Genomic DNA, 8,185 nt, shown 5'->3' on the forward strand with positions numbered 1-8,185 from the left:
CTACTCCAACTAGGTAGAGTAGTTTCCTTATCTTCGACTAGTCCCTTAGAGTCCATGTAGACTACGCCGTCCTGTACCATAGTTTCCATGCCTTGGTATGTCTCGGCGTATTTCTCCATACGTGGATCCATATAAAGCTTCTGGTGGGCCCACGGATGTATGCCCGACAGTTGGTTAGGGTCCTTGTAGTGCGATCGGATCACCAAATAGATTCTAAGTTGTCAACTTAGCACGGGTGTAGTACGGGTGATTGCATTTTCTTAGATTTATTTGAGAAATTAACAACCCTGTTCTTCCTGCAATACTGACATGGCCGTTGACAATAAGGTCTCTACAGTGACTTGATCAATCTCAAAATATGTTGTCTCATTATCTTGGAGAAGATGCTCATACATGTCAAACAAATTACTTCAAAATAGTTGGAGACCGCTGAATCACATGAAATTTTTTCAAAGTCGACTTCCAAGTTACGTTTGCTATGAGGTTTGCGCTTTAAGGACGACTGATGCGTGCGATGAGAAAATTTTCATGTGTTTTAGTAAAAAAAATTTATTTGTTATTTACTATGAGTTATAACCGTTTTTTAAAAGTTGTAAGGATGGTCTAATTTATAATTCTGGTTTGGATCCAAATATGGAGTATCAAAAATTCCATCCCTTCAACCCCTTTTGGAAGACTTGATATACAAAATCGATTCGAAACCAAGAATTACCGATGGAGCTATGGGTAATAAAAAACAAAATCTACTGAGAGATATCCGGAACACGTATGTAAGATCGTTCGTTGAGGAATACAAGATGGGAGCCGCCCGCAGTCTTGCTGGTATCCATCAGCCATGGCGAGGGCACGAACACGCCGCAGGCGGCCCTTTCCCGCCGCGCCGTGGTCACGATGTGCGCCGCGTCGCTGTTGTTCGCGGGGCTGACGGCGTGGGTCCTGTGCAGCTCCGACGCCGGCGACGGAGAGGACAAGTTCTCCGTCGTGCGGAGGCTGTCGCCGTTAATCTGTGCGTACCTTTTGCTCTGGACCGTCGCGTTCTCGGAGTCGGAAGCGAGGGCTGCGCTCGCCGCGCGGTTCATGCGCGCCTCGTACCTGCCGCTGCTCGCCTACCTCGCCGCGAAGGTGGTCGGGCCCCTCGCCGGCGCGGCCGAGGCGTGCGCCGCCACGTCCTTCGCCGCCGCGGCGGCCGGCCGCGCCCTCGCCGAGCACCGGCTCCACGCCGGGGCGGAGCGGTCGGCCGCCGCCGCCGCGGAGAACACCGCGCGCTACCGGAGCCGCGCCGAGGAGGGCAACGAGGGGTGCGTCGGGGTCATGGCCGTCTTCCTCATGGCCTTCTTCGCGGCGGTCCTGTGCGCCATCATGTGGTTCGAGTCCGGCGAGAGCAAGCTGAGCACGGTCGTCTTCGCCGGACCATACCTCTTGATCACGAGGCTGGTGCTGCTGCGCAGGGGGCCATTGGAGGACGCCGGATCAGAGAAGGCGGGCATGGCCACCTTTGGCCTCGTCCTCTGGTGGCCCATACTGGTCATCCTATTCGTTGGCCTCGCCATCGGCGAGGCGGCCATGATGGTCGTCAGCTGGGCCAGCACCACGGCCATGGCCGGGTACTTGGGGTACGGCATCGCCGTGCACCAGAGCTTCGAGCAGCTCATGATCGTCAAAAGGTAACAAGCTTTCCAGATCAAGAAACTTGTTTTTATTAGCAAAATTTTACGATCTTCTTGGTGATGGCCGGTAGTAAGTAGTAACTTTGTGCGTGGTGTGTCGCACGAGGCAGCCTCCGGCGGTGCAGGACGCCTCCGGCTTGCCGGTGGGACGCGACGGGGAGCACGCCGCCACGGTTCACATCGACACGGCGTGCTGTGTCTTGGTGGGGATCGCCGCGTGAATACTTCTACCAGGAGGAGACGGGGGCATCTTTGCCCGATGACATTGCTCGGTTTGATTGGGAAGTCGAGCGCTGCACTACCGGAAACTGTGGGTTTGCCAGGCACTCGGCAAAAAGGCTATTTACCAAGTGCAAACACAAAAACACTCGGTAATACGACACACGGTAAACAGATTAAAAAACACTTAGCAAACATTTACACTAGGCAAAAACACACATAAACACTCGGTAAATTTTTGCACTCGGCAAAACAGGAAAAAAACACTCAACAAAGGGAAACACTCGGCAAAGAACTTCATTTTGCTGAGTGTAAATCTGTGGCACTCGGCAAATAATTTCATTTTTTCTCTTCTGACCTTGAAACTTTTCTACTCTCAACATACAACATTTGGTATCCCACGTTAAAATTTGGTATATTTCTAGATCTGTTTGCTATATTTAATTAATTTATTGCATTTCTAAGAATTATTTGGTATAAGTCAAATTTGAACTCTAAGTGATTGAAATAATAGAATAAAATGAGTAGAAAAATGATATTCATGTTATTGAGTCTAGTGTTAGGCCTTATCTAGGAAATGAAACGAAATTTCGAATGTCTTGTTCAGAAAACACGACCACAAACGTGTATCCGATGGGTTTTTAAATTTAAAAAAAGCAAATGAAGTCCGTAAATCATGAGATTTTTCATAATGTGATGGTATCATACATGGAGGCTGCGGTAAGAAATTGAGAAGGCTTCGCACAATTTGTTACGTAAGATGTTTACAAACCGAAGTATCTCAGAAGAAGAATCGTAGCGTTGAGAAAGAATCGGTAAGATTTGGAGTCAAAGTGACGATCAAATTCGGGTTTGACTTCAAAACTTTTTGTATAGGCAATAGAGAACATAGATTGTTTCATGTGAAATTTTGAGAATTTTTTTGGGTCTGTTTGATAATTTTAATTTATTAAGTACAATTATAGAATTTTAATTGATATAAATTAAATTTGAGATGTAACTGCATATATATATATATATATATATATATATATATATATATATTGTTGAGTCAATTTGACAAAGTATTTTCAAAGGACATTGAACAAAAAAGGAAAAACATGTTATGGAAAACAAGGAAATGAAAAAATAACTAATATATTTGGTGAGTGCCCCAAACCCAAGACACTCGGCAAAGATAAGTTTGTCGAGTGCCATGATCCGACACTCGACAAACTCAGCATGTTATAAACTCTCCCGGCCGCCCCCCCCCCCCCTCCCCTCCTTCCCTCTCCCTCTCCCTCTCCGCCCTCCCTCCTCCCCTCCCTCTTCCGCCACCCCCTCCCCTCACTATACCACAACCCCAGTATAGCAACTTTGTTGGGGTCGGTATAAGTCGTTGCAGCGATGAACCATCGGTCGGTATAGAGTTATCCCGACCCTAACTATTAGTCGTTGGAAGTGGCGTCGGGATAAATCTATACCGACCCACACATTTTTTCCGACCAACAATTTGACAAGCCCATGAGTTTTTACCAACCGATGTTTCAACGGGACCATTTAGATGGATTAAAAAAAAGTAAAATCAAGATTAATCTAGTGTTCATGTACAGACATTCATCACAAAGTAGCACGTTAACAAAGACAAACTTTCGTTCATTCATGTAGGCTCATAAGTCATAACAACAGAGTAGCTAACATTCGGAGATAGGCTCATATATAACATCAAATTCTACATGTCCTAGTTAAACTGCAGGTAGACATATATGGATTGTTTGCCTCCAAAATGATAAAGACATATGCAGGTAGTTCAGAACAAATCAATAACTGGATCAACACTTTGATCCACTTGTTGTTGACAAGATCCTGCCTAGCACCTCTTTAAAGTTCATGAAACTCAAAGTTGGCATGCAATAAGTGAAATCCTGCAAACCTCGGTCCTCAATGCATAAAATCTAATCAAGTATGCAAAATATAAGCATCTTTGAGGATAATAATACAATGGTCTCTACATTTGTATAAACAAGTGTGAACAAAATGATATAGCACACTACTCAAGTTCCTTCACCCCATATTTACATTTAGCTATATCCCAAAATTAAGGCCAGCAGTCCTCTGAGTGTTTTTTTTCAGAAATCATATATACACTGCAGTGAATCTTTTCTATAGAAGAACTTAGCACTGGTGCTCCTGTTTTTGCAGTCACAGTTCTACATCTACCACCCCAATAATTTAATAGGCACAAAAGCTTTCTAATTTCTATGACCGTTGCAGACATCTTAAGCTTGCAAATTTCTACTCTAAGTTGTGTCGAAAGTACAATTCAGAATAAAATACTTGCAGTACCCAGTCACTTGGTAATTTCTTAGCATTACTAGCAGCAGCACACAGTATATCCAAGGAAGCACTACTGAAATTTTCATTTCCTAATATCTAAAGCCAAAATGCATAGAAAATCAGCAGGCAATATCGAGATGCTAAGCATTTCAGATTACATGAGCAATTGTAAGTGATTTTTCTTGATAAAAGTCTCATAACTCAGGTTTCATGATAAAAGCATGTTCAGAAAGCACTTCTTTTCTTAAGACTATGTCTGAAACTTCTACTACTACCGCCTAGGAACCAATCCTGAATATATCAGTGTGAAATCAGTAGATTATGCCAAACATCTAAGCCTCTACATGAGAGACGAAACAGAAGAGAATAAGTCGCCAAGAAATAATATATAGCGTAACATTGGAGTGTCATCTCATTCATGATATAAAGTGCTGCAGCTGTACTAATTGAACAGATCAGAGAACACAGAATCATACCATTGTTCCAGCAGCTGCAGTAGGGGTAGCATAGAACAGAGCACTAATCGAACAGAGCATAGCACAAATTAGGCACCAGCACCTGCTGCAGTAAAGGTAGCATAGAACAGAACTCAATCGAACAGAGCAGAGCATGAATTAAACAGAGGAGGAAGAATCAAGTACCAGGATGGCAGGACCTGGAGTCCTAGAGGTCGATCCAGTTCTGGGCGGAGTCCTGGAGCCGAAGCTCGCTGATGGAGCCACCGGGTCGCTGCCAAATCCTGTTGCTGCTAGCGAGCTCGCTCCTCGAGGGCTCCAGCCAGGCACTTACCGCTCCAAGAACAGCAGGGGCCCGCCGCTGCCAGCAGTAGGGCACGACCCCTCCATGCCCTTCCTGGTTCATGGGCAAGCGGTCTGGAGGTCGCTGCCACCACAAGCGACATCCTTCCTCCTCGGGGATTCATGGATCTGAACCTGCGGATCTGCGGGGTCAGGTGAGGCGTCGCCATGGCCAAAGGGGAGGCTGTCCCCGTGCTGGATGCGGCGCTTGGGACTTGGGATGGAAGGAGGAGCTATGGGATGCGACAATCTAGGCTGGGAAGGTCATGGAGATGGGGAACGGCGGCACGGTGGGATGTTGGGAAGGGCACAGATGGGGAATGGTGACCGGCGCGGCGGTGGTACGACACGCGCGAGCGGCTGAGCAATGGAAGCGGCGAGCTAGGGTTCCCAGTGAGGATGAGGAAATAGTTATTAGGCTGGCGCCGCTTTTGGGCCTCCCGCATCTGATTTTCGGCCCACAGCTATGCCGACGGATGGCAAAGTCCATATTAAACAGAGATAGCGACCCATCTTCTGCCCATATACACCAAAATAAATACCCATCTTGTGCCGACCAATAGTTTGATGCTAACTTGTGCCCTAATATTCCAACGCTAATATTCATCTTTCACCGACTACCAACAGTCGCTAATTAAGTGTTGTGGTACAGTGCCTCCCTCTCCCCCTATCTCCCTCCTCCTTCCTCTTTTTTTTGCACAGGTGGTGGTGGCGGCGACGGGCCAGGCAAGCAGTGGGCGGTGTGGTGGTGGCGGGCGTGGTGGCGGGCGTAGTGGCGGGCGTTGTGGTGGTGGGCGTAGTAGCGGCCTAGTGGTAGCAGGCGGCTGCGCGGCCAAGGCACGTGAGTGCCTGATAAAAAACACTCGGAAAAGAAACTTTTGCCGTCACCGTGTACGCTTTTGCCTAGTGTTTTTGGGCTTCGCTGTGTACCGTGGACACACGACAAACCTGGGCATTCCGGTAGTTGTTACTACTATGTAGCAAATGAGCCAAAATTTACCTTCTTTGAGCTTAAGTGAAGTCATTAGAGCTTAATGGAACCAATGAACAGCTTTGCACCCAAGTAAAATGACACCTTTTGCCCCTCACAAGCTAAGCACGTGTTCAAGCCATAACTCAAATTTTTGCTTAAGAACTTAAAAAACTGCCCAACTAAGAGTTGTATAACTCACAAATTCTAACAACTTTTGTAATTAGCTTTTTGCTTGAAACTGATCAGAAAAGGGTCAAAATCTCAAATTACAAATCTGGACCGAAAGCTGCAGATCAAATAAAGTCAGAACTTTGGAGCCCTTTTTCTCACATTTTCGAATGTAATCTCATGACAAACCTTTTATAAAAGTTTTAGTGCTACGAGTTTTTAACAACTTTAATTTTTGGACTTAGGCCAAAATCTGCACAAAAGGTTTTCAAAAACGAGGTCAAATGCAGCTAAAATGGTCAACACTGTAAAAAATGGCTGAAGTGTTCAAGTCTGAAAGTTTCGGATTTTGCCAAACTTTGAAGCGTTTTATCTTCAATTCAGCTTCAAATTTGAAATCAAGACAATTACAAGAATTGAACTTAGATCCTAGGCCTACAACTTTTGTAAAGGGAGTAGGGGTTGTGCAGTTCAAAAATCTGGAGAAGATCGCGCTCAAAGATTGCCCTATCGTCCGATCCCGCAAATCCCGCACCAGAGCTCGCGCCGAGCACGCGTGCGCCGCGCTCCCCTCGCCGGCTGCCCCGTGGCACGTGCTCCTCGTCGCTGCCCCGTCGAGTCGCCCCCTGCCGCTGCTATATCCGCGCGCACCCTACGACACTCTGGCACGCCACCGCCGCCGTGCCCGCCAACGCACGCCCGAGACAAGACGCAGCAGCTCCTCGGCCTCGCCTGCAGCGCCCTGATGGTGCCGTTCACCCGTGCACGCCTGCTTCGCCTGCAGCGCCCGCCTGCACGCGCACCCGCCAAGTCACCTCCCCTGCCCACCAATGGCGCCCGCCATGGCCGATCCACCCCGCAGCAACGTACCAGCGCCCCATCCTTCAAACCACCCTCCTCGAGCCTCCTGCCTCCTTTTCCAAGCCCCAGTGCCCTCCAACAGAAAGTTCTTGCCCCAAACCACCAGCTCGAGAGGTTCTAGTTCCCCGGTGAAATCCGACCAGCTCCCTCCACCTCTCTCTAATAGCCCGCACCTAAGGCTCCTCTACTTCCTCAGCCATAGCCTTGGATACTCCTTGTCTCCTGCCATCCACCCCATCACCCGGAATCCCACTTTTCCCAACTCCAGGAACTCCACCTGCCACCCCCACTGCCTCACCGCGGAACACCATCTTCTAGTCATCCTCGTCGTCAACCAACCACTCAAACGAAACCGCAGTAAGACACTGATCATCATGCTCGCGCTCGATTTCCTCTTGGGTCAACTTTCCACGCTCGTTCCCGCTCATGTCGACGGTGTTCCTCGCCACCCGCGGAGCCCCTTCTGCGTCGCCCCGATCCGCGTCTCTGGACCTGCTTCTGCGAGCTGTTGGCCCTGCTGCGCAGCCCCTCCTCTCCCCTAAGCCGCCCCGCTGCCCTCCCCCTACCGCCGCTGGCCCAATCCCGAACGCCGGCCAAGCCTGTCTGTTCTGCTGTGCTGTGCGTTCGGTTCCAGAGGAAGAAGAAGGCTAGGGGTCTAGTTGCAAGTGGAAAAGAAAGTTAGGGGGTTACGGGGAAAGTTGCGGGATTTATGTTTGAGGTGGGTTTTTGTCCAGGGGTGTAGGCGCAAGATCCAAGGGCCTCTACGCATTTAACCCATAGACTTGAGGGCTAGGTTGGAAGATTGCCTCGTTTTTCTTTTTTTTCCTAGATCTAAAAAGGCTGAAAGTTTAAAAAGGCATAGAAAAGTGTAGAAAAATGCTAAAAATACAAGATAAATTTTGTTAGACTCAATATTCTGTGTAGTTTCATATAAAAATAAGTTTACACATGTCTCTATCAGAATTAATGTTATATGATTTAATCCTTGTTTAAGCTAGTTTAAATCATCATAAATCCAAGAAAAAATGATAAAAAGATGAATCCAACTCTCAAGTGTTTGTTTCAAAGATTAGAAGCTTAGAAAACTGGTTTAGAGCCTAGCATAGACTTTTAAGTCACTATTTTAGTTTATTAATTGAAATCTGCAGGTAGATTTTTCTTTTTGCATAATGATAAATTTAGAG

At 47.3% G+C, this 8,185-nt stretch overlaps 1 long non-coding RNA gene across 1 annotated transcript; it reads right to left on the reverse strand.

The window, feature by feature from the left end:
- Positions 1-3,500: 3,500 nt before the first annotated feature.
- Positions 3,501-5,696, reverse strand: LOC117834021 (uncharacterized). The gene is made up of 2 exons (XR_004635674.2): positions 4,844-5,696; positions 3,501-4,763 (listed from the first exon to the last, which is right to left on the reverse strand). It is a non-coding gene; the product is annotated as an uncharacterized lncRNA (long non-coding RNA).
- Between the last annotated feature and the right edge of the window lie 2,489 nt (positions 5,697-8,185).

The sequence above is a fragment of the Setaria viridis genome, chromosome 8, assembly GCF_005286985.2.
Source record: "Setaria viridis chromosome 8, Setaria_viridis_v4.0, whole genome shotgun sequence".
Taxonomy (NCBI): Eukaryota; Viridiplantae; Streptophyta; class Magnoliopsida; order Poales; family Poaceae; genus Setaria; species Setaria viridis.